Source organism: Chiloscyllium plagiosum, unplaced genomic scaffold (assembly GCF_037043375.1).
Source record: "Chiloscyllium plagiosum isolate Xiang-an unplaced genomic scaffold, Cpla_swu_hap1 HiC_scaffold_53Y, whole genome shotgun sequence".
Classification (NCBI taxonomy): domain Eukaryota; kingdom Metazoa; phylum Chordata; class Chondrichthyes; order Orectolobiformes; family Hemiscylliidae; genus Chiloscyllium; species Chiloscyllium plagiosum.
The window spans coordinates 897142-918981 of NW_028270192.1; the positions used below are offsets into that span (position 1 = coordinate 897142).

The window sequence follows — 21840 nt, forward strand, 5'->3', positions numbered from 1 at the left end:
TTTATTCGTGTATGTGCTGCCATGGCTGCCAGAGGATGTGGTGGAGGCTCGTACAATTGCAACATTTAAGAGGCATTTGGAATGGTATATGAGTAGGAAGGGTTTGGAGGGATATGGGCCGTGTGCTGGCAAGAGGGACCAAATTGGGTTGGGATTTCTGGTCAGCATGGACAGGTTTGAACGAAGGGTCTGTTTCCCTGCAGTACATCTCTATGACTCTATGATTCCAGTTGGATGCAATCAATCACTGGATTCCTTCTGGCAGAACCGGGTCTGTGCTCTATGTGGAAGCAGAAAATGGTTTACATTCAGATTATCCACAAGAAGAGGAAAAATAAATCTTCTTTTCCTGACTTGGAATTTTATCCAGGCCTGGGCAATTCAAACCCAGACTCTGAAGCAGGGACTCCACTGAAGTTGACAATAACCCTTACGACCGAACCTGTACAAACTCTTGTGTCTATTGTTCTATGTCCCCACATTTTGAAGCACCGGTCCTTGCCGTGGGTGGTGAAGGAGCTAACTACTGCCTCGCAGAAAAACCGTGGGGTCAGAGACCCGATCGATCTGTCATGCAGCGGGGATTGCATTGCTCAGAACAGACGTGTTTGCTGTGTGGGACTGAAACTGAGCTCGATCACACACAGATACGGTGTAACAGCTGCCAGCAGATGTGGAGAAGGTTGGGATGGTTTCATTCGCACTCTGGGAAAAAGACTGGATCCTAAATTCAGGGGAGCTAAGTGTCACAGATAGAAGGCTGAAAATTGGTTTGGGAACGATATGAGTCATGATCGAATGGCGGCAGACCAGATAGGCTGAAAGCTCTAACTGTCCTCCGATGCCTTCTGGTCTCTGGCCATCCATTATCTAAGGAAATAGAAACAGAGTTAATCGTGCATTTCGAAGTCCTCCTCTCATAACTCGGCGAGGTGAGAGATGAAACAGTTCTGCTATTAAATTTTGAGACTGGTTGAATGTTTGGAGACGGAGTAATAAAAAAGAAACTGAGTATAAAGTTGAGAGTCAGGAGGTATTCAATAAAAAGGGAGAAGGAGATGGAAATGGAGAAATAAGTGTCACTGGTCCTGAAGACTTAACTCGGTTTTCCATTCCAAGACTCTACCAGACCTGCTGAGATTTTCCCGCAATTTGTTTTGTTGGTACTGAAACAGAAGGGAGAAGTGTGATCCTGGACCAATCAGCTATGTCTGCTCTGTGGACGTTTGAATTCCCTGTTCGAATAAATCACTTCCGACCCGCAAGGAAACCTCATTATCCTGCATCACCCACAGCCGTGTTACTCGCAATAAGCTGTTCATGATGTAAACCCATATGGGTACACAACAGCATCTTTTACCGAGTAAATTGGGAAAAATTCAGGGAGAGTTCCATTGGGTTTCCATCAGAGCATTCTCACTCAGTTAATTCTATTGCAGCACCATTTGACATGCAGCTGTCACTGTCATGTGACCATTAGCATTCGACGTCTCTGGACGTTTTGGTTGGGGCACATTTGGAATGGACCTCACATTTTGGAAGGGACATCGTTTATAGCATATTCGGCTGAACTGATAACCTTGTCTCTTGCAACTGCATTACAGTGGAGACAGTTTTCACTCAGAAACCAAGAGATGATCAAAAACGGAGGAAAAAAATGTGTCAACAAAACCTGCCTCAGTGTGCCAATTCGCTCTTGCAACATTAATGGAGAGCGGCAAACCTATTAACAAACAACAGCGCCCTGCGTGGGTCTCGAACCCACACCATTGAGATTAAAGGTCTCAAGCTCAACCGACTGAGCGAGCCAGGACAGGATTGGTGTTGGTCAATTTATCATTTCATACTGAGTTTAATTTAGCTGACCCGGTAATTTTCAAAAATTTCATTCATTCCTCCCCATTGAAAATAACATTATTCAAGTCTTTCAATTCTCAGATTTATTCCTTCAGACCATTACAATCCATTTAGGCCTTGCCCCGGGATTTACGATTCTCTGCTAATATTTTAATATTTTGACCCTGATTCTTAGCTCGCCGAAGTGATTCCCAGACAATCTGGCAGACTGCAAATCAATCGGGAAAATACCTCAGGAAACCAAATCATTTCTGATTAGAGTTTTGGGAATCCCATCTGCTGAAGAGACAGAGTCCTCACCATCAACACTTTCTTTTTTCTACCTGCCTACAAAGTTTACCACTTCTAATATTCGAGACTGGAATTCTGATTATAAAATGTTTTAAAAACAGGAACAATCTTCTGAAGCCATTTCCAATTTGAATTAGAATTTTTACCCTTTCACACAGTAACAGCCGTTCCTGAGGAAGGAGTTTCCATGAGCTGTGTCCCAGGTCTGGGCAGGAAGCCGCTAATTGAAACGGCAGTGGCCCTTTTCTGTTGGCAGTGGGGGCTTGTAGAGAATGGGGTCACATTCTGCTGCAAGGGGCCGTTTCACTCACTGCGGGCTCAGGGTCAATCATGGATAAGTTCTCTTAGTTGTATTGTCAACACATGGTTGGTCTCAATACTTAGAGTCATAGAGTCATAGAGATGTACAACTCTGTGCACTTTTTGAGCTAGCAGAACCAACATTTCGGCCAAATGCTCTGACAATTTGACACACAACAACTGGCAGCAAAATTCTGCGTGTACACATCCAAACGCACAGTGCTCGAGAGGATGTGGACAGCAGTACTTCTCATTATTTTAAGAATCAGTTGCTCATGTACCCGTGGTTATCGCAGAGAGGGTGAGAGACCCAAGGAGTAAGAAACACACGCATAAAACAATATCAGGACCTGTGTAGTTCTGTCATAAAAAGCTGCCTGCAGTTGTGCTATTGCAAAGTTGGGTTTCAAACCCACGACGCAAGAGAGATTGGACCCTAAACCCAGCACATTAAACCTCTCTGGATTAGTGGTGCTGTAAGAACACAGCATTTCAGGCAGCATCCGAGAAGCAGTAAAATCGACGTTTCAGGCAAAAGCCCTTCATCAGGAATACAGGGTTTCGCCCGAAACGTCGATTTTACTGTAGCGTTCTTCAGCACCACTAATCCTGAATCTGGTCTCCAGCATTTGCATTCATTGTTTTTACCTACATTAAACCATTCGGCGACACTCCCTGACGATAACTAAGCGCCAAACCTGTCAAGACTAATGTTTCAGCATGGCTTCACTTCAGGCAATTTCCCCTGGCACTTTCTATGAATACCTTCCCATAATTAAAAATAATATTTACAACGATTTGAAAGGTTTGCACGGTGTGGACATTAGTGAGAAGCTGAATATTCTTCGACAGTTTTCCCCGGAGCTTCAGGCCTGAGGGATGTCCTTGGAAATGTTTACAAAATCATGAGGTAGACGAGCAGAGAACATAGTCAATCTAAACGTTTTCAGAAGTCACGTGAGTTAAAAGCGAGATAGCATAGGTTTAATGTGAGAGCAGTACAATTTAAAAGGGATGTGAGCGACACTTGCTTTTAACACAGACATTTTTGTGCGTGTAGAATAAATGGCCACATTTAGTGGCAGAGATTGGTGCACTCACAAAATCCTGTAGACAGGAAGTGTTCGGAGAGAGAAGGGACAAATATTGGCAAATATGTTTAGATTAGTTACGGTCATATGTTCAGCAGGTGCTAGTTGGATAGGAAGGTTTGCTTCTGTGCTCGGCAATTCTGTAGGTAAAAACAACCTGACAACAGTTTGAATAGACCACTTGCAAAAACGCATGCTGTTTGTTACTAAGTCAGCGTGTTTGAATTTTATTTTTCTTGATGCCAAATGTTTTGAAATGACACAGAGAGGAATGTTTTCCAGACATTTACAGACAATGATCATTCTCGTTGATACATTTCCAAGTCCTCCATCAAATAATTACGTTGACTAAAAAAAAACCTTACAAATCGTGTTATCCCCTCAACTCTCCAGTGAATCCAAAGACTGACAGCTCTGAACGTGGACCAGGTACAAAACTCAAAAGGCAGAGTTATTATCAGACACACAAACTCAGACACACAAACTTTTGTCTGTGAGGCAGTGCGAGACGTGTATGTCAAGAACTGCTCACACAAATAGCACCGAAGCAATTCCAAACGGAGCTTCCCGTCATTCTGGAGAGTTAGTGCATTGCCAAGTGACAGAAAGTGCTCAAGTAACATAAAACAAAACAGAAAAATGTACCATGCAAAGTGAATATTACCAATTATATTCTCCATTAAATTAGGTCAACAATGCGCTGGTGCCTCCATCTGATCGAGCGAGCTAATCTCCAGCCTCCCTCACCAGAACAGTAATGGAGGAAATGAGAGATATATAACAACGTTTCACGTTGCGATTTCCCATCTTTTAGCCACAACAATAAAAAACAAGGGAGCAGCTCAGTGCAGGATCTGGCTTCACAACAGCGGTGAAATGACGACGTCCACTCATTTTCAGGGAAAGCTGTGAACAACTCACATTGTCCAGAATATGAATACACAGCGCAGGCTGTTTAGTTCCCATATTCTACTGCTGCCCCGACATTCATACGAAAATGTACATTTCAAAGAGAGCGTTTGTAGCTGTGGAATGACAGTGGCAGCTGTTTCCCCTCGCTCTTACTGCCGCCCTTGGTAGTGTAGGGGCTGGTATTCTCATCTTACACGCGGTAGTTGAGTGTGCAATTCTCTGTTGTGGAAAAGCGGAGTGTTTTGGAGCAGAAAGATGTGAAGTTCGGATGCTTCTGGAGTTCTTGTTGAAAAGTTCGGTGACGCGAGGAAGATGGTTTGCAAACATTTCCTCGCCTGTCTGGGTGACATTCTCAGCGCTGTAGAGGTTCCTGTGAAGCGCTGCACTCATGTTTTGGTACGAATTCATTTGGTTTCATTCCCGCTGCTTCCGTTTGTTGGGATTGCAGATTGGGTCCAAAGGATGGAATCCGTGATGAGTGCCCTGATTCCAGGAATTGTCTGGCTGTCTTCTGCTTGCCCTGTCCTATTATTGTTGTGCTATTCTAGTCGAATGTGTCGCCCTTGCCGTTTTTATGTATTGCTACTATGGACTGCTGGACTGACGTCCACACAAATTCTTTGCCAAGAACCAATATCCACACACCTTCATTCGCAGATGCATGTCACACAATGTTCGCAACGAGGATATGCTTTGAGGTAATTTTTAAATCATGCTTCCCTGTATTAAAAACAAATTCTGGAAAACGATATCCAGACTCCTCCGAACACTCGGACTTATGACAGCACAGAAACCGAGAGCTTCACTCAGACAACAACTCACGAGAAAACAAGGCCCAATACACATCATGTGCAGGTCAAACGTGGTTGACGAGATTCCACGCAGGGACTGCACGGAACACGACATAGGAGAAAGAGGTTGACAACTAGAGAGCTGCATTCATAATTTCATCTGGACTGTAAACGCCTCGGACAGCTGTTCCTTGCAGTTATGCTCAGAATATTGAATGTCTCTCATTCCAGGGCTTGGAACTCGGGTGATATGACCGTCTGCAACAGTGGTTACTTCCTAGTGTGAGGTAACTCCTGATGGAACACATGGAACACTCTATTGCTCATTGAGAAATATATCCAAAATAGGAGCTCATAGCAGCATTTATGTTGTCTTTCTGGTGCTGTCCCTGACATGCCCTGTGGCACAGCACTTATTCTTTGTTTCCTGAAGGTTCTGCACATGCTTCCATGGGCAGTAATCTGCATTTTCGCTTCAATAACGGGTGTGTGAAGCGGAGGTCCACCATTCTCGATACTATTTTTCTCTTCTTATGCGCAACTGCAATACAGTAAAGAATAGATTAATATTGTAAGATGATATACAGAGGCCTGTGAAATATCGAAGTTTTAATGACATTTATGCAATGGTTAAATATTACCTTGACTCAGGAAATAAGGATATAAAGTCTGTTTGGCTGGAGTTGAGGAACACTGAGGAATAAACTCACAAGCATTTGTAGTTTACAAGCCCACTCGCAGTAACCACAAAGTGAAATAAATCGTACAAGGAAAAAATATTGTGTGTGAGTGACAAAAATGGCAATAGTCATGCGTGATCTTAACTTCCCATCTAAAACTCTCGGTTCCATTGTAAAAACGTTTGGAGAACCATATTCAAAAAAAAAATCCCACACGACCCATAAAACATAACGAGGGCTATCTGGGTAATTGATTACTCTACTGGTGACTTAATTGTCCTATTTTCTTGGAAATCGTCTCTTTAATTGTGAGCATCAGAAAAGGTTTTCATTTGCCAGCAAGAAATAAATATGTGATTAACCTTTGTTCGTTTCATATATAAGAACACTGAGACCCCTCTGCAGTGCACATCTTTTGCGTTTTTATCGATTTTAATAGTAGCGTGTCTTTTGATTCTTCCCAACAAAGTATATGACCTCGCATCCCCTACATGAAACTGCATCTGCCAAGAATACTCCAATTGTTGGATGGAATCTTGAGGAACAGAATGTACATGTATTTGAAAAGACAAGGACTGATTCGGGATAGTTAAAATGGCTTTTTTCGTGGGAAATCATGTCTCATTAATTTGATTGAATTTTTTTGAGAAGTAACAAGGAAGATTGATGAGGGCAGAGTAGTAAATGTGATCTATATGGGCTTCAGTGAGGCGTTCAATAATGTTCCCCATTGGAGACTGATTGTCAAGGTTAGATCTCTTGTAACAGTAGTGGACCTACCCCCGACCCTTGTGGTACGTCGCCAGTACCTGGACACCAAGAAGAACATGTTCCATCAACTATAACACTGTTTTCTATTGGCAAGCCAATTACTGATCAAAGCTGTCATCTCTCTCACAATTCCATTCCACCGCATTTTTTATAATAGCCTATTGTGGGGAGCCTTATCGAACAACTTCCTGAAACCCATATACACCATATCAACCGGTTTCCTGTCATTTCCCTGTTTGGTGACTTTGTCAACAAAGTCAATACGATTCGTTGGCAAGGCATACCCATCACAAAAAAAAAAACCGTGCTGACTGTCCCTGATCAGATTATTCTTTTCTAGATGGTCATAAAGCCTATCCATAATAACCCTTTCCAACACGTCACTGACAACTGCAGTGAGACTCACAGGTCTGTAATTAATAGGGTTGTCTCTACGACACTTTTTGAACACGGGAACAACATATGCTATGCTCCATTCCACAGGCACTATTCCTGTAGACAACAATGATTTGACTATCGATGCCAAAGGCTCATCAATCTCTTCCCTTGCTTCCCAGAGGATACTAGGACAGATTCCATACGCCCCAGGGGACTTGTCTGGTATCACACTCTACAGCATTTCTATCACCTAATGCTTGTGAAACTCAATATCGACTACTCTAGACACAAGTACCTCAATATATTCCTCGCCAACATTTTCATTTTTTATAGCGAACACTGTCGAAAAATATTTATTTAGCGCTTCCCCTATCTACTCTGACTCCACACGCAACTTCCCACTGTTATCCTTGATTGTCCCAAATTTAACTCTCGTCATTCTTTTTTTCCTGGCATACCGATGGAAAGCCTTAGGGTTAACCCTGATACTATCTGTCAATAACTTCTCATGTCTCCTCCTGGCTCTTCTCACCTCTCCTTTTAGATCTTTCCTGATAACGTTGGAACCTCGAGCGCTCTAACTGAGTTTTCACATTTTGTCCAAACATAAGAGTTCTTGCTCTTCTTCAGCAGGGATTCCACTTCCTTAGTAAATCACGGCTCACGTGTTCTATATCTTCCTCCTTGCCTGACAGGTACATACTTATCTAGGACACAAAGGAGCTTTTCCTTGAATAAGCTCCACATTTTAATGTGCTCACCCCCTGCAGTTTCATACCACATTCTACTCTTCCTAATTCTTACCTCATTACATCGCAATTTCCCTTCCACCAGCTGAAACTCTTCTTCCTGGAGTACACCTAACCCTTTCAATCACGAAAGTAAATCTGAGAGAATTGTGATCGCTGTCTCCAAAGTGCTCACCTACTTCCGAATCTAAAACATGGCCAGGCTCATTACCCAGTACTAAATCGAAAGTGGCTTCGTCCCATGAAGGCATGTCTACATACTCTGTCAGGAAGCCCTCCTGACACAGTATTTGGCATTTGGATTTTGTCTTGAGTGTTCCAGAGTTTTTCGTTGTCCCAGAGTCCAGATGAAGTTTGCATTCCTCACGTACGTGAGCGAGAATTCTTTCAATGTCTCAGATCAGTTCCTGTCCCGAGAACATCAGAGTTGATGACCCGTCCTCTTCTCGGTCCGACAGTTCAAACTTCTTCATCCTCCTCTGATTTCCAAAGCTGGAGCATAAATTATATGCTGCTTAAACATTTTTCCAACTGCCAACTGAAATTATTTTTACAGTATCTCTTCACAATCGTCTGGCTTGCACCATGTCCAGGGATGAGAAGTCCCGTTTGGTGGAGAGATTCCCGAGGTTGGTGAATTTCATTTTGGAACAAAGATGGTTAAGTGGCAATTTCCTGCGGTTGTTTGTAATGATGGGAGAGGGAGCGATGGGGAGTGAGCACTTTGACGATCAGGAGGAAGTGTTGCCACTGACCCGAGTCAGAGAACAGAGGACAGGGATTAAAGGAATCTAATGAAAAGCAGCACTTCTGCTTAGGACGTTCAATAAGAACTGCAGAAACCCGATGTGTCGAGCAGTGTATCTGGAAAGAGAAACAGAGATAATGTTTTAAATATGGAACATTTCTGATGAAGAACTCGAGTTTCCCAAGTCTAATCAAATTACCGGCCTGGTTCACAAAATAGTTTTTCTGAATTTTGAGCGAGAATTGTACCAGCAGGAATGCATTCATAACGTCGTCAGCAGGATTCGAACCTACGTGGGAAAACCCCAAGGGTTTTCTAATTCATCGCCTTAACCACTCGGCCAAGACAACAGGCAGCAGAGCCAGCGTGAGCACTGACCAAATCAGCAGTGATCTCATTGAAAGCTCTCGCTGACTTGAGCTAAATGCTTCCATCTCCTTCCATACCTTTGCTGTCATTTGTAAAGTGCGAGACACCAATGTAAACGAACAAAAGCACAAAGGTAGGAAAAGATATTTGCAGCCAAACTGAGTCAAAATTATTTATTGAAAGGAAAATCACACTTGGCGATTTGCTAGAACTCTATGTGAACATGACCAGCAGAGGTAAGCAAGGGAGCTATTGTTCTGAGTATTCTTGGACCTGAAGCAAACAAAGGTTAGTGACATATTCATTTATTTTTCTGGCGAACGAAATGGTCTTTCCTGATGGTTACAATGAAAGAGATGGTCCCCAATAAAAGACAAAGATTAAGTCGCATCTCGATATATTTCAATGTGACACGATTCATTTTCAGTCCTTAATTACCCCAGAGATGGAGGGGGTGAGTTACTTTTCTTCACTCTTCAACTCCTCAGCACGGAGGGACAAACATGAAACCGCTCGAGATGGAGTTCTTGAATTGGGAACCAGCGACACTGAATGAACTAGGCAAAAGTGAGGACTGCAGATGCTGGAAACCAGATTTTAGATCAGAGTGATGCTGGAAAAGCACAGTTAGTCAGGCAGCATCCGAAGAGCAGGCAAGTGACCTTTCTATTGCCAGTCCTGCTGCGTTCCGCAAACAATTTTCGTTTTTGTCTCAGATTTCCAGAAACTGCAGCCATTTGTTTTATGTTGACCTTCATAATGTTTTGGACAAAACCAATGACCTGCCAGCATCGGAAAATCGGCAGAAGTACTGGTACACCGATATGTTTGCTGAACAATACAACCATTCCATGAGCAGGAATATGATCCGGGCCACGGTGCTGAGCGTTTCGAATCCTCACAAGTAAATAACAAGACAATGCGATACATACTATAGTATTTGTTGGAAATAAAACACCCTTTCTGAACATTTCCGTTGCAGATTATTTTCAACTTGTCTTCGAAGATTTACACAGTGTGAAAAGCCATTCCATCCGTGTGCATTGCGGCTATTCAGAGAGCCATCTATTCTAGTCGCAGTTTCCAACTTTGGCCCAAAGTCTCGTGTGTTCTAATGTTTCCAGGGCAAATGTCAATGAGGTTATGCTATGTTCTTAAATGGCACAATAACGGGGCAGAAATATGACACTTCCACAACGAATTGTAATTCTTTTGAGGAACACATGCTCATTTTCACCCACAGAGGGAGACACACAGTAAGATACCCCCAAACTGACGGAGGTGTCCGTTGTGGAGAGCTGGAATTTGAAATGGACAATAGGACAAATGCATGTTTTAAATGCGGAAGCGCAGAGGCGACATCCCGCCAGGACTTCACAGGGGAGCGTCAACGTCAACCACAGTTAAAGCGAAACATTCCTCTCAAGCCAGGTAGGACTCGAATGTATAATCTTCTAACCCGAAGTCAGATGCGTTATCCATTACGCCACTGGCCCAAAACGCAAGCTGCGCGTTGGCGGAATGTCGATATGTAATGCCATGGACTTTCACGGAATCAGAATTAAAAAGGTGAACAAGCAGCGAAGATAATCACCAACATTGCTTCACTTCGAAGTTTCCAATTTGTGAAGCAGTGCCTTTCACTGGCAAAGGAGAAACATTTGTCCTCAGCTGCCTGTTTCAGGATCGCGTCCTTCTCTTCTGGAGGTTTCCATCGTTTTATTCACAGTCACGACGCGATTTCATGATCCACTCCAGTGAAAAAGTGTCATGGTGTCGTCCAAGCAAGACCCTGCAGATACTCAGTGAGAGACCTCCGGTCATTTCGAGCTCTGGATGTGGAATTCGACGAGATGCGTGACACCTTTTATTGGCGCCGCCACTTCACTGCAAATTAGCGGCTCAAAACGAGCCGTTGTTAGCATCACCTTGATTTGTACCTTCCTGCAGTGCATTTGCTAAACAACATCGGATAGATCCCATCCAGCCCAACTGACTTATCTATTTTCACACTCTGCAGTATTTCTAATATCTCTTCCTTGTGAACCTCAATCTCTTCTAGTTTAAATGCAAGTATCTCTGTACCTTACTCGCCAACATTTTCATTTTCTGTAGCGCACACTGTCGTAAAATATTTATTTAGTGTTTCCCCTATCTCCTCTGACTCCACACACAACTTCCCACTATTATCCTTGATTATCCCAAATTTAACTCTCGTCATTCTTTTATTCCTGACATACCTATGGAAAGCCTTAGGGTTAACCCTGAACCTATCTGCCAACAACTTCTCATGTCTCCCCCTGGCTCTTCTCATCTCTCTTTTTAGGTCGTTCCTGATGTCGTTGGAACCCTCGAGCGCTCCAACTGAGTTTTCACATTTTGTCCAAACATAAGACTTCTTGTTCTTCTTGACCAGGGATTCCACTTCCTTAGTAAACCACTGCTCACGCGTTCTATATCTTCCTCCCTGCCTGACAGTTACATACGTATCTAGGACACAAAGGAGCTTTTCCTTGAATAAGCTCCACATTTTAATGGGCTCTCCCCCTGCAGTTTCCTACCATATTGTACGCTTCCTAATTCTTACCTCATTGCATCGTAATTTCCCTTCCACCAGCTGAAACTCTTGCTCCGTGGAGTACACCTAACCCTTTCAATCACGAAAGTAAACCTGAGAGAATTGTGATCGCTGTCTCCAAAGTGCTCACCTACTTCCGAATCGAAAACCTAACCAGGCTCGTTACCCAGTACTAAATCGAAAGTGGCTTCGTCCCTTGAAGGCATGTCTACATACTGTGTCAGGAAGCCCTCTTGCACACTCTGGGCAAAAACTGACCCATCTATAGTACTCGTACTGTAGTGATCCCAGTCAATATTTGGATTTTGTCTTGAGTGTTCCAGAGTGTTTCATTGTCCCAGAGTCCAGATGAAGTTTCCATTCCTCACGTACGTGAGCGAGAATTCTTTCAATGTCTCAGATCATTTCCTGTCCCGAGAACATCAGAGGCAATGTCCCATCCTCTACTCGGTCCGACAGTGCACACTTCTTCATCCTCCTCTGATTCCATTTCCCAAAGAGTTTCTCAAGATTTCCAAAGCTGGAGCATAAATTATATGCTGCTTAAACATTTTTCCAACTGCCAACTGAAATTATTTTTACAGTATCTCTTCACAATCGTCTGGCTTGCACCATGTCCAGGGATGAGAAGTCCCGTTTGCTGGAGAGATTCCCGAGGTTGGTGAATTTCATTTTGGAACAAAGATGGTTTAGTAGCAATTTCCTGCGGTTGTTTGTAATGATGGGAGAGGGAGCGGTGGGGAGTGAGCACTTTGACGATCAGGAGGAAGTGTTGCCACTGACCCGAGTCAGAGAACAGAGGACAGGGATGAAAGGAATCTAATGAAAAGCAGCACTTCTGCTCAGGACGTTCAATAACAACTGCAGAAACCCTATGTGTCGAGCAGTGTATCTGGAAAGAGAAACAAAGATAATGTTTTAAATATGGAACATTTCTGAAGAAGAACTCGAGTTTCCCAAATCTAATCAAATTATCGGCCTGGTTTGCAAAATAGGTTTTCTGAACTTGGAGCGAAATTTGGACCGGCAGGAATGCATTCATAACGTAGTCAGCAGGATTCGAACCTACGTGGAGAAACCCCAATGGATTTCGAATCCATCGCCTTAACCACGCGGCCATGACTACAGACAGCGCTGCCGCGTAGAGCATCGACCAAATCAGTCGTGATCTCATAGAAAGCTCCTGCTGACTTGATGAGCTGAATGCTTCCATCTCCTTTCATACCTTTGCTGTCATTTGTAAGGTGCGAGACACCAATGTAAAAGAAGAAAAGCACAAAGGTAGAAAACGATATTTGCAGCCAAACTGATTCAAAATTATTGATTGAAAGGAAAGTCACACTTGGCAATTTGCTAGATCTCTTTGCGAACATGACCAGCAGAGGTAAGCAAGGGAGCTATTGATCTGAGTATTCTTGGACCTGAAGCAAACAAAGGTTAGTGACATATTCATTTCTTTTTCTGGCGAACGAAATGTTCTTTCCTGATGGTTACAATGAAAGAGATGGTTCCCAATAAAAGACAAACATTAAGTCGCATCTCGTTATATTTCAATGTGACACGAATCATTCTCAGTCCCTAATTACCCCAGAGATGGAGGGGATGAGTTATTTTTCTTCACGCTTCAACTCCTCAGCACGGAGGTACAGACATGAAACCGCTAGAAATGGAGTTCTTTCATTGGGAACCAGTGACACTGAAGGAACGATGTAAAAGTGAGGACTACAGATGCTGGAAACCTGATTTTAGATCAGAGCGATGCTGGAAAAGCACAGCAGGTCAGGCAGCATCCGAAGAGGAGGAAAGTCGACGTTTCTGTTCCCTGTCTTGCTGCGTTCCGCAAACAATTTTCGTTTTTGTCTCAGATTTCCAGAAACTGCAGCTGTTTGTTTTATGTTAACCTTCATAATGTTTAGAACAAAACCAAAACCTGCCAGCATCGTAAAATTGGCAGAAGTATTGGTACACCGATATGTTTGCTGAACAATACAAACATTGCATGAGCGGGAATACGATCCGGGCTACGGTGCTGAGAGCACCGAATCCTCACAAGTAAATCTTCACAAGAACATTTTCGTTGCAGATTATTTTCAACTTGTCTTCGAAGATTTACAAAGTGGGAAAAGGCCATTCCGTCCTTTGTGCCTTGCGGCTAATCAGAGAGCCATCTATTCTAGTCGCAGTTTCCAACTTTGGCCCAAAGTTTGGTCATGATGTCATGCAGAAACTTAGCGAGGTCACCCAGACATTTTTGTGTGTGCAGAATGATTTGCCACATTTAAGGCAAATTCAATGGCATCTGAATGGGTATATAGACAGGAAGCGTTCGGAGAGATAAGGAACACATTTTGGCAAATATGGTTCAATTAATTTCGGTTATCTGTTCAGCATGGACAGGTTCGATAGGAGGGTCTTTTTCCGTGCTCGGCAACTTTGATGTGCTCCCGCAGCTGACGCCAGTTTTAATGGACCATTTGCAAATAAATGCACTCTGTTTGTTACGCAGCCAGCGCGTTTGCCTGTATTTCTAAAGGGTGGATGGGACGTGTTGACCCAGCGATGAGGGTCTTTCCGGACTTTTGCTGCCAATGACCATTCATTTGGCACCTTCCCAACTTTGCCATCATGGAGTTTGGCTGAAGAATAATACCGCACGGATAATGCTACCCCCCTCAGCTCTCCAACGAATCCAGAAACTGACAGCTCTTCATGTGGAACAGAAGCAAAACAGAAAGGGTGGACCATTGTCAGTCATAATGTTTAGAACAAAACCAAAACCTGCCAGCATCGTAAAATTGGCAGAAGTATTGGTACACCGAAGCATGCATACTGCCTTTGTTGCAGTGCAGGCCGATTATGTCATGAACACATCAGAGAAATGGCAGCGAGGCAATTCAGGACATACTGGAGATTTAGTGCATTGCCAAGTCTCAGGAAGTGCTCAACAAACATAAAACAAAACGGAACAGCAATAACCCATGAATAGTGAAGTGTACCAATTGCACTCGTGATGAAATCAGGTCAACAATGCGCTGATGACTCCATTTGATCGAGAGGACCAATCACCAGCTCCCTTCACCAGGACAGTAATGAAGGAAATGCGAGAAATACAAAAAACATTTCTCATCGCGAATGCCAACCTTTTCGCCACTGCAACAACAAAAACGGCGAGCAGATACAATGCAGAATCTGGTTTCATATCGGCAATGAAATAGGAATATCCATTCACTTTCAGTGAAAACGGTGAACAATGGAAATTGTCTGAAATATGACTACCCAGCGCAGGCTACTTGGTTCCCCGATTATACTGCTGCACAGACTTTCATATTTAAAGGTACCTTTCAAAGAGAGTGCTTGTGGCTGTCCATATGACAATGGAAATTGTTGCCCTCGCTCTCACTGCCATTATTGATCGTGTTGGGTTTGGCATCCTTACCTTGCACGCGGGAGTTCAGTGTACAATTCTCTGCTGTGAAAAATCGGACTGCTTTGGAGCAGAAAGATGTGAAGCTCGTGTGCTTCATGGAGATGTTGTAGGAATGTTTTGCGGAGCTGGGAAGTGGGATGCTCACAGTTCTGGGTAACTTCCTCAGGGTTGCAGAGCCTGTTGTGAAGCCTACTGTCCTGTTTATTTAGTTTCATTGCCGCTGGGTCCGGTTGTTGGTGTTGCAGATGGGATCCTGATCAATGTCTTTATTGATGGAATCCATGGATGGGTGCCCTCCTTCTAGAAATCCTCTGGCTGCTTTCTGATTGCCATGTTCTATTACTGTTGTGCTGCTCTCCAGGATGCTTGCTGTCTGTACGTATAGCTACTCGGGACAGCTGGCCGTGGCAATTACTGACGGCCACACAAATTCTTTGCCAAGAATATGTATCCCACAACTGCATTCCCAGATGTCTGGCACACTAAATTATCAATCAGGATATGCTATAAAGCAATTGAAACACCATGCTTCCTTTTTTAAAATAAATTTCTGGAAACTGATAGCAAGACTCCTCTGAACACGTGGATTTAGGACAGCACATAAACCAACAGCCTCGCTGAGGGAAAGCACACCAGAAAACAATATCCAATGCTCATCTTGTGCAGGACAAATGTGGTTGTCAAGATTCCACGCAGGGACTGCACGAAACACTATATCGGAGGAACAGTCGGACAACAAGCGAGCTGCAATCATGAACTTCAGCCAGCCCGTATACACCACGGGCAGATGTTCTTGTAGTTGCATGTAGGGCATTGAGTGTTTCTGATTCAGGGGCTTGGACCGTCTGCAGCACTGGTTAATTCCTTGTGTTGTAACTACTGTTGGAACATATGTAAAACTCGATTGCTCATTGAGATGTACATCCAAAATATTAGCCGAGAGAAGTATTTTGGTGGTTTTTCTGGTTCTGTTCCTGTCATGCCCTCTGGAACTGGACTTATTGTGTGCTTCCTGACGATTCGGTGCATGCTTCCATGATCGTATTTTGGGCAGAAACCTGCGTTTTAGCTTCAATAACGTGCGTTTGCAAACCTGGTACACCTCCCTGTATTTTGTTATCTCTTATTGTGCGCAATTGCAACACGGCAAATTATTAATTTACATTGGAAGGTGACAAACGGAGGCGTGTGAAATGCCAAGGTATTAGTGACATTTATCAATTGGTTGCATATTACTTTGATTCAGGAGATAAGGATATGAAACGTGTTTGTGTAGAAATGAGGACCAGTGAGGAAAGAAGTCATCCGCAAGTGTAGCTTACAAGTGCACTCGCAGTAACCACTACGTACAAGAAAGAAATACTACATGTGAGTGATAAAAGATGGCAATAGTTACGGGTGATCTTAGTTTCCCATCTCCCACTCACGGTTCAATGGTAAAAAGAAAGTTTGGATGACAATAATCAATAAATCATATCTGTCCCAGAGAACAACGCGAGCCATATTTTGGTCATCGATTAGTTTACAGCTGACTTAGTATCTGTCTTTTCTTGGAAACCATCTCCTTTTTTGTGACCATCAGGAAACATATTACTTTTGACATAAAGAAAATGAAGATTATGTCACTAATCTTTGTTTGTTTCATGCCCAAGTACAATCAGACGACCTTGATCAACTCTGCTCGTCATGCTAGCAAGGAAATCTGGAAACATGCCAAGTCTGATTTTTCGCTCAATAAATAAGTTTGATTCAGTTTGACTGAAACCACCTCCACTTAAAGTTGTGCTTTTCTTCTTTTAAAATGGTGTCCGGTATCTTCCAAATAACGGCAAAGTTACGAGAGCAGATGGAAGCAATTTAGCCTATCAAGTCTGCGACAAAATTCAATGAGATCATGGCTGATTTGGTTAATTCTCAACCCCCGTTTTTATCCTCATCTCCATGATGCTCTATGTCTGTCTATCACGGCCTTGAATACACCTCGCCTTCACAGCCCTCTGTTGTTAGGAAACCCACGGATTTGCTACCCTCTGAAAGAGTGAATATCCTCCTTATCATTTTCTTAAATGTTTGATCCCTTCAGCTGTGAGAATGCACTCTCGTCCCAACTTCTCGCGGGTGTACATCAGAGCAGAATAAGCCCCTGAAGGTAGGTCTGCACTGTCCAGTGCCGCTCCGTGTATTTGAAAAATGTTCAGATTTTGATTGAAAATAGCAGACATAATTTGCACATCAGATTTGCCAGTGGTGTATTTTTTCAAGAAGACTTCGCTGAGCGTAATTCTACTGGCAGTGAATAGGGCGAGACAAATTAGATTACTTACAGTGGGGAAACAGGCCCTTCGGGCTAACAAGTCCACCCGGCGCGCCGAAGCACAACTCACCCATACCCCTACATTTACCCCTTACTTTACACTACGGGCAATTTAGCATGGCCAATTCGCCTGACCTGACCTGCACATCACCTGACCTGACCTGCACTGTGGGAGGAAACCGGAGCACCCGGAGGAAACCCACGCAGACACGGGGAGAGCGTGCAAACTCCACACAGTCAGTCGCCCGAGGCAGCAATTGAACACGGGTCTCTGGCGCTGTCAGCCAGCAGTGTTAACCACTGTGCCACCGTGCCGACCTCATGCAAGGACATTTTTCTTTCGCGATCCAGTGCTGTGCTTATTCACCTCTCTGCGCATGAAAATGGATCCGACCCATCCACTTTATCTCTCATCAATATGTGTGCAATTCAAATTGATGCAGCCATGACGACATGCGCGCAATGCTGTCTTAGTATGTCTTATGTAATGGAAAGTTCCAACCTCAAACACCAGGATTTGGCTTTTCTTGGCACCCCAGCATCCTCCTCCTTCCGAAAGCAAGAGAGTCTGACAGCGAATACTGGGGTACCAGGAAAAGCCAAATCCTGGTGTTTCAGGTTGGAACTTTCCGTTACATAAGACATACTAAGACATCATTGCACGTGTGTAGTCATGGCCGCGTGATACAGGTGATGGATTAGAAATCCATTGGGGCTTCCCTCCACAGGTTCGAATTCTGCTGGTTCAGTTTTCAGTGATGTCATGCAGGACGAGTTTTCACTCACAGTTCAGAAATCTCGTCTCAACAAACAAGACCAGTCAGTTGATTAGACTTAGCAATCTCAAGTTATTAATCAAAAATGCAACACACTTAAAACATTATCTCCGTTTCTCTTTTCACAGTTACTGCCAGGCCCATCGTGATTTTGCAGTATTCTTTGAATGTACTGTGCAGAAGTGCTGCTTTTGAATAGATTCCTTTTACCGCAGTCCTCTGTTCACTAACGCTGGTCAGTGGCAACACTTTCCCCCGCTCGTCGAAGAGCCAATCCCCACCACTACTTTTCCCATCATTGTAAATAGCCGCAGGAAATTGCTGATAAACCATCTTTGCTCCAAAGCAAAACTCACCAACATCGGGAATCCCTCCACAAAACGGGACTTCTCATCCCTGGACATGGTGAAATACAGACGATTGTGAACAGAATTTGGGAAAATATTGTCACTTGTCAGGTGAAAAAATGTTAAGAAGTCAAATCACGTCACCCAGTCTCCAGCTTTGTGAATCATCAGAAACTCTTTGGGAAAAGGACTCAGAGGAGAATGAAGAAGGGTAAATTGTCAGACTGATCGGAAACAGTCAGGACAACTTCGCGTTCTTTAAGTGGACGGGACATTGATTCTGATGTTCTCAGGACAAGAACTGATTGGAGACATTGAAGTAATTCTCGGTCCTGTACATGAGCAATACAAACCTTACATGGACACTGGGACAATGAAAATACTCGATACCACACAAGATACTGAAAGGTTCGGAGAGAGATGTTCCCGATTGGAGCAGAGCTGGTTCCCAGTGACATGGGTGTGTCTGTCGTGGCTGGGATCAGACTGTTCCCATGTCGCAATTATGAATGTCCCAGTCGTTATTTCGGAAAAGTAAAACTGATAGAGGACAGTTGTCGTTCTGGGAATGGCAGCCTGAAGTGGGAGGTCAATCACAGAAAGCTTTAGAGGATCGTCCAATGTGTTAGGTTGGACGTATCAGTTCATGCGACTGTTAACTGAAATGTTACTGGTTCAATAGCGCCAGGGCGACAGCGATTGATGTTCATAATGCATCTGTTTTCTGTGCAGCACCGTTTCGTGTTTCTAATGGGGTCAGGAAAATGTTTTCAAACAGAAACCTTTGGTATGACGAACGATAAAAAAAAGTTTCTGCATTGCTTTAATGGTTAATGTAAAGAACTGTGGATTCTGGGAATCTGAAGCAAAAACAGAAACCGCTGTCAAAACTAACCAGTTTGGCAGTGCCTGTGGGAGATTACCGAATTCTGATGAAGTTTTGAAATATTTGTCTCTAATTCTCTCTGAATAGACGCTGTAAGATCTGCTGAGATTCTCCTGGTATTTCTGTTCGTGGTTTTAACTGAATGCCTATTCCATTTATAAGGATGATACAACCTTACGCACCACAAACCAAAATTAAGAAATAACACCTCTGCATCTCACTCCACCGCAAGCCCAAGGATAACTGCACGATACTGCACTTCTCCAGCTTCCACCCTAAATACATTAAAGAAGCCATACCGTAAGGACAAGAGCTTCACCTGCACAGGAAACGCTCAGATGAAGAATAATGCAACAGACACCTAAAGATTTTGAAGGATATCCTCATGATGATGGGGTACATGTTGAACTGATTGATCGCCAGTTCCGGTGTGCCACAGTGAAAATCTGCTGTGAACTCGTCAGAAGACAGACAGAGGATGCGACTAATAGAGTATCTTTCATCGTCAGTACTTTCCTGGATTTCAGCACGTTCTTCACAGGATTCAGCATGTCACCGATGATGATGAGCATCTCACTAAGAACATCCCCATGACTTCAATTCTCACCTTCAAACACCCAGCAAAATTATAGCATACTACCGTTTACAGTAAACTACATAGCATTAACCACAACACCACAGCACCATGCCTTCGCAACCTTTGCAAGACATGGACACTACCATCACCCGTTGGTACCACGTACACGACAGGTACTCATGTGACTCAGGCAATGTTGTTTGTCACATGCAGCAGGCAATGATACCACATGATATCAGAAGATACCCAGTAATGGTATATTGGCAAGACCATGCAGATGGTGTGCCAGTGGATGAATGGTAACGGCATAACAATTGCCAGACAGGATTATTCACACCCATTCGGGGAAGAGTTCAGCAATCAAGGACATTTGGTTTTCAATCTTCGACTAAATGTCAGCCAAGGCGGCTTTCGAGATACACAACAACGCAAGATCGACAAAGAGAATTGGATCGCCAACTGCCTTCGTTGTTGTGATGGCATCAACCATGATATTCGGTTAATGTCACACCACATGTGACCCACCACACTGTTCTGTATCTGTGAAATCTTCCTTATTGTTCTGTTTTCACACCATCGCCGTGACAAGTTGTTATTGTCTCTCAACCTTAATCGCTTTGTTCAATATTGGCTTACTGATAATTTTAGTCGCGACATGCGATTCTAGCCAAATAAAAATCAGAAGAACTGGGAATGCTGTAAACCAGGAGCAAGGGCAAGGGTTACTGGACGGGGTGGGTGAACGGGACTGGGGCATCGTGGCGAAGGGGGCAGTTGTTTCGCTGGTCTGGGGACATCTGTGGAGGAACATGAGAGTTAATGTTTCGGAACTGGTTCCCCTTCCTCTGGTGTTTTTGTTGTGGAGCGGTTTTCCAGTTGCAAGACTTGCGCCCACACCTCCCCCCGCACCTCCCTCCAAGGCCCCAAAGGAAACTTCCATATCCGCCAGAGATTCACCTGCACCTCCACACACATCATCTATTGCATCCTCTTCACCCGATGTGGCCTCCTCTATATTGGGGAGAAAGGCCGGCTACTTGCGGAGCGTTTCAGAGAACACCTCTGGGACACCCGGACCAACCAACCCAACCACCCTGTGGCTCAACATTTCAACTCCCCCTCCCACTCCACCAAGGATATGCAGGTCTTTGGACTCCTCCATCGCCAGACCACAACAAAACGACGGTTGGAGGAAGAACGCCTCATCTTCCGCCTAGGAACCCTCCAAGCACAAGGGATGAACTCGGATTTCACCAGTTTCCTAATTTCCCCTCCCCCCCACCTTGTCTCAGTCAAATCCATCGAATTCAGCACCGCCTTCCTAACCTGCAATCTTCTTCCTGACCTCTCCGTCCCCACCCCAGTCTGACCTATCACCCTCACCTTGACCTCTTTCCACCTATCACATTTCCGACGCCCCTCCCCCAAGTCTCTCCTCCCTACCTTTTATCTTAGCCTGCTGGACAAACTTTCCTCATTCCTGAAGAAGGGCTTATGCCCGAAACGTCGATTCTCCTGTTTCCTGGATGCTGCCTGACCTGCTGCGCTTTTCCAGCAACACATTTTCAGCTCTGATCTCCAGCATCTGCAGACCTCACTTTCTCCTTCTAACAATTGAGTTTGACAAAGTTTATTTGAACAGTTCATTAAACTATTTGGATGTTTTGAAGTGGGGGAGAAGAGCAACCCTCTGATCCACTGGGACAGTGAAGGACTGACTGAAGGAATACCTATCCAATTGTGATGTTTAGTAGCTTGGAAGGGAACACACAGAAAATGATTTTCCCATTCGTTTACTTCCTTTGTCTTTAGGACGATAGTAGTACTCGAGTTGGAGTGTGCTGTCAAATGGAAATTGTTGATGAATCAAAAAGCTGCGACAGTTGTGAATGGATTGAAATTATACATAAAGTGCCAATCGAACGGGCTCAATTGCCATGGAATGGAAGGTTCTGAAGAAACTCAGCCGACCTGGTAGCAACTGTGAAAAGTGTCAGA

General features: G+C 43.9%; 1 non-coding gene across 1 annotated transcript; it reads right to left on the bottom strand.

Annotated features, from left to right (window-relative positions):
* Nucleotides 1–12559: 12559 nt before the first annotated feature.
* Nucleotides 12560–12641, bottom strand: trnas-cga (transfer RNA serine (anticodon CGA)). Its single transcript has one exon. It is a non-coding gene; the product is annotated as a tRNA-Ser (tRNA).
* Between the last annotated feature and the right edge of the window lie 9199 nt (nt 12642–21840).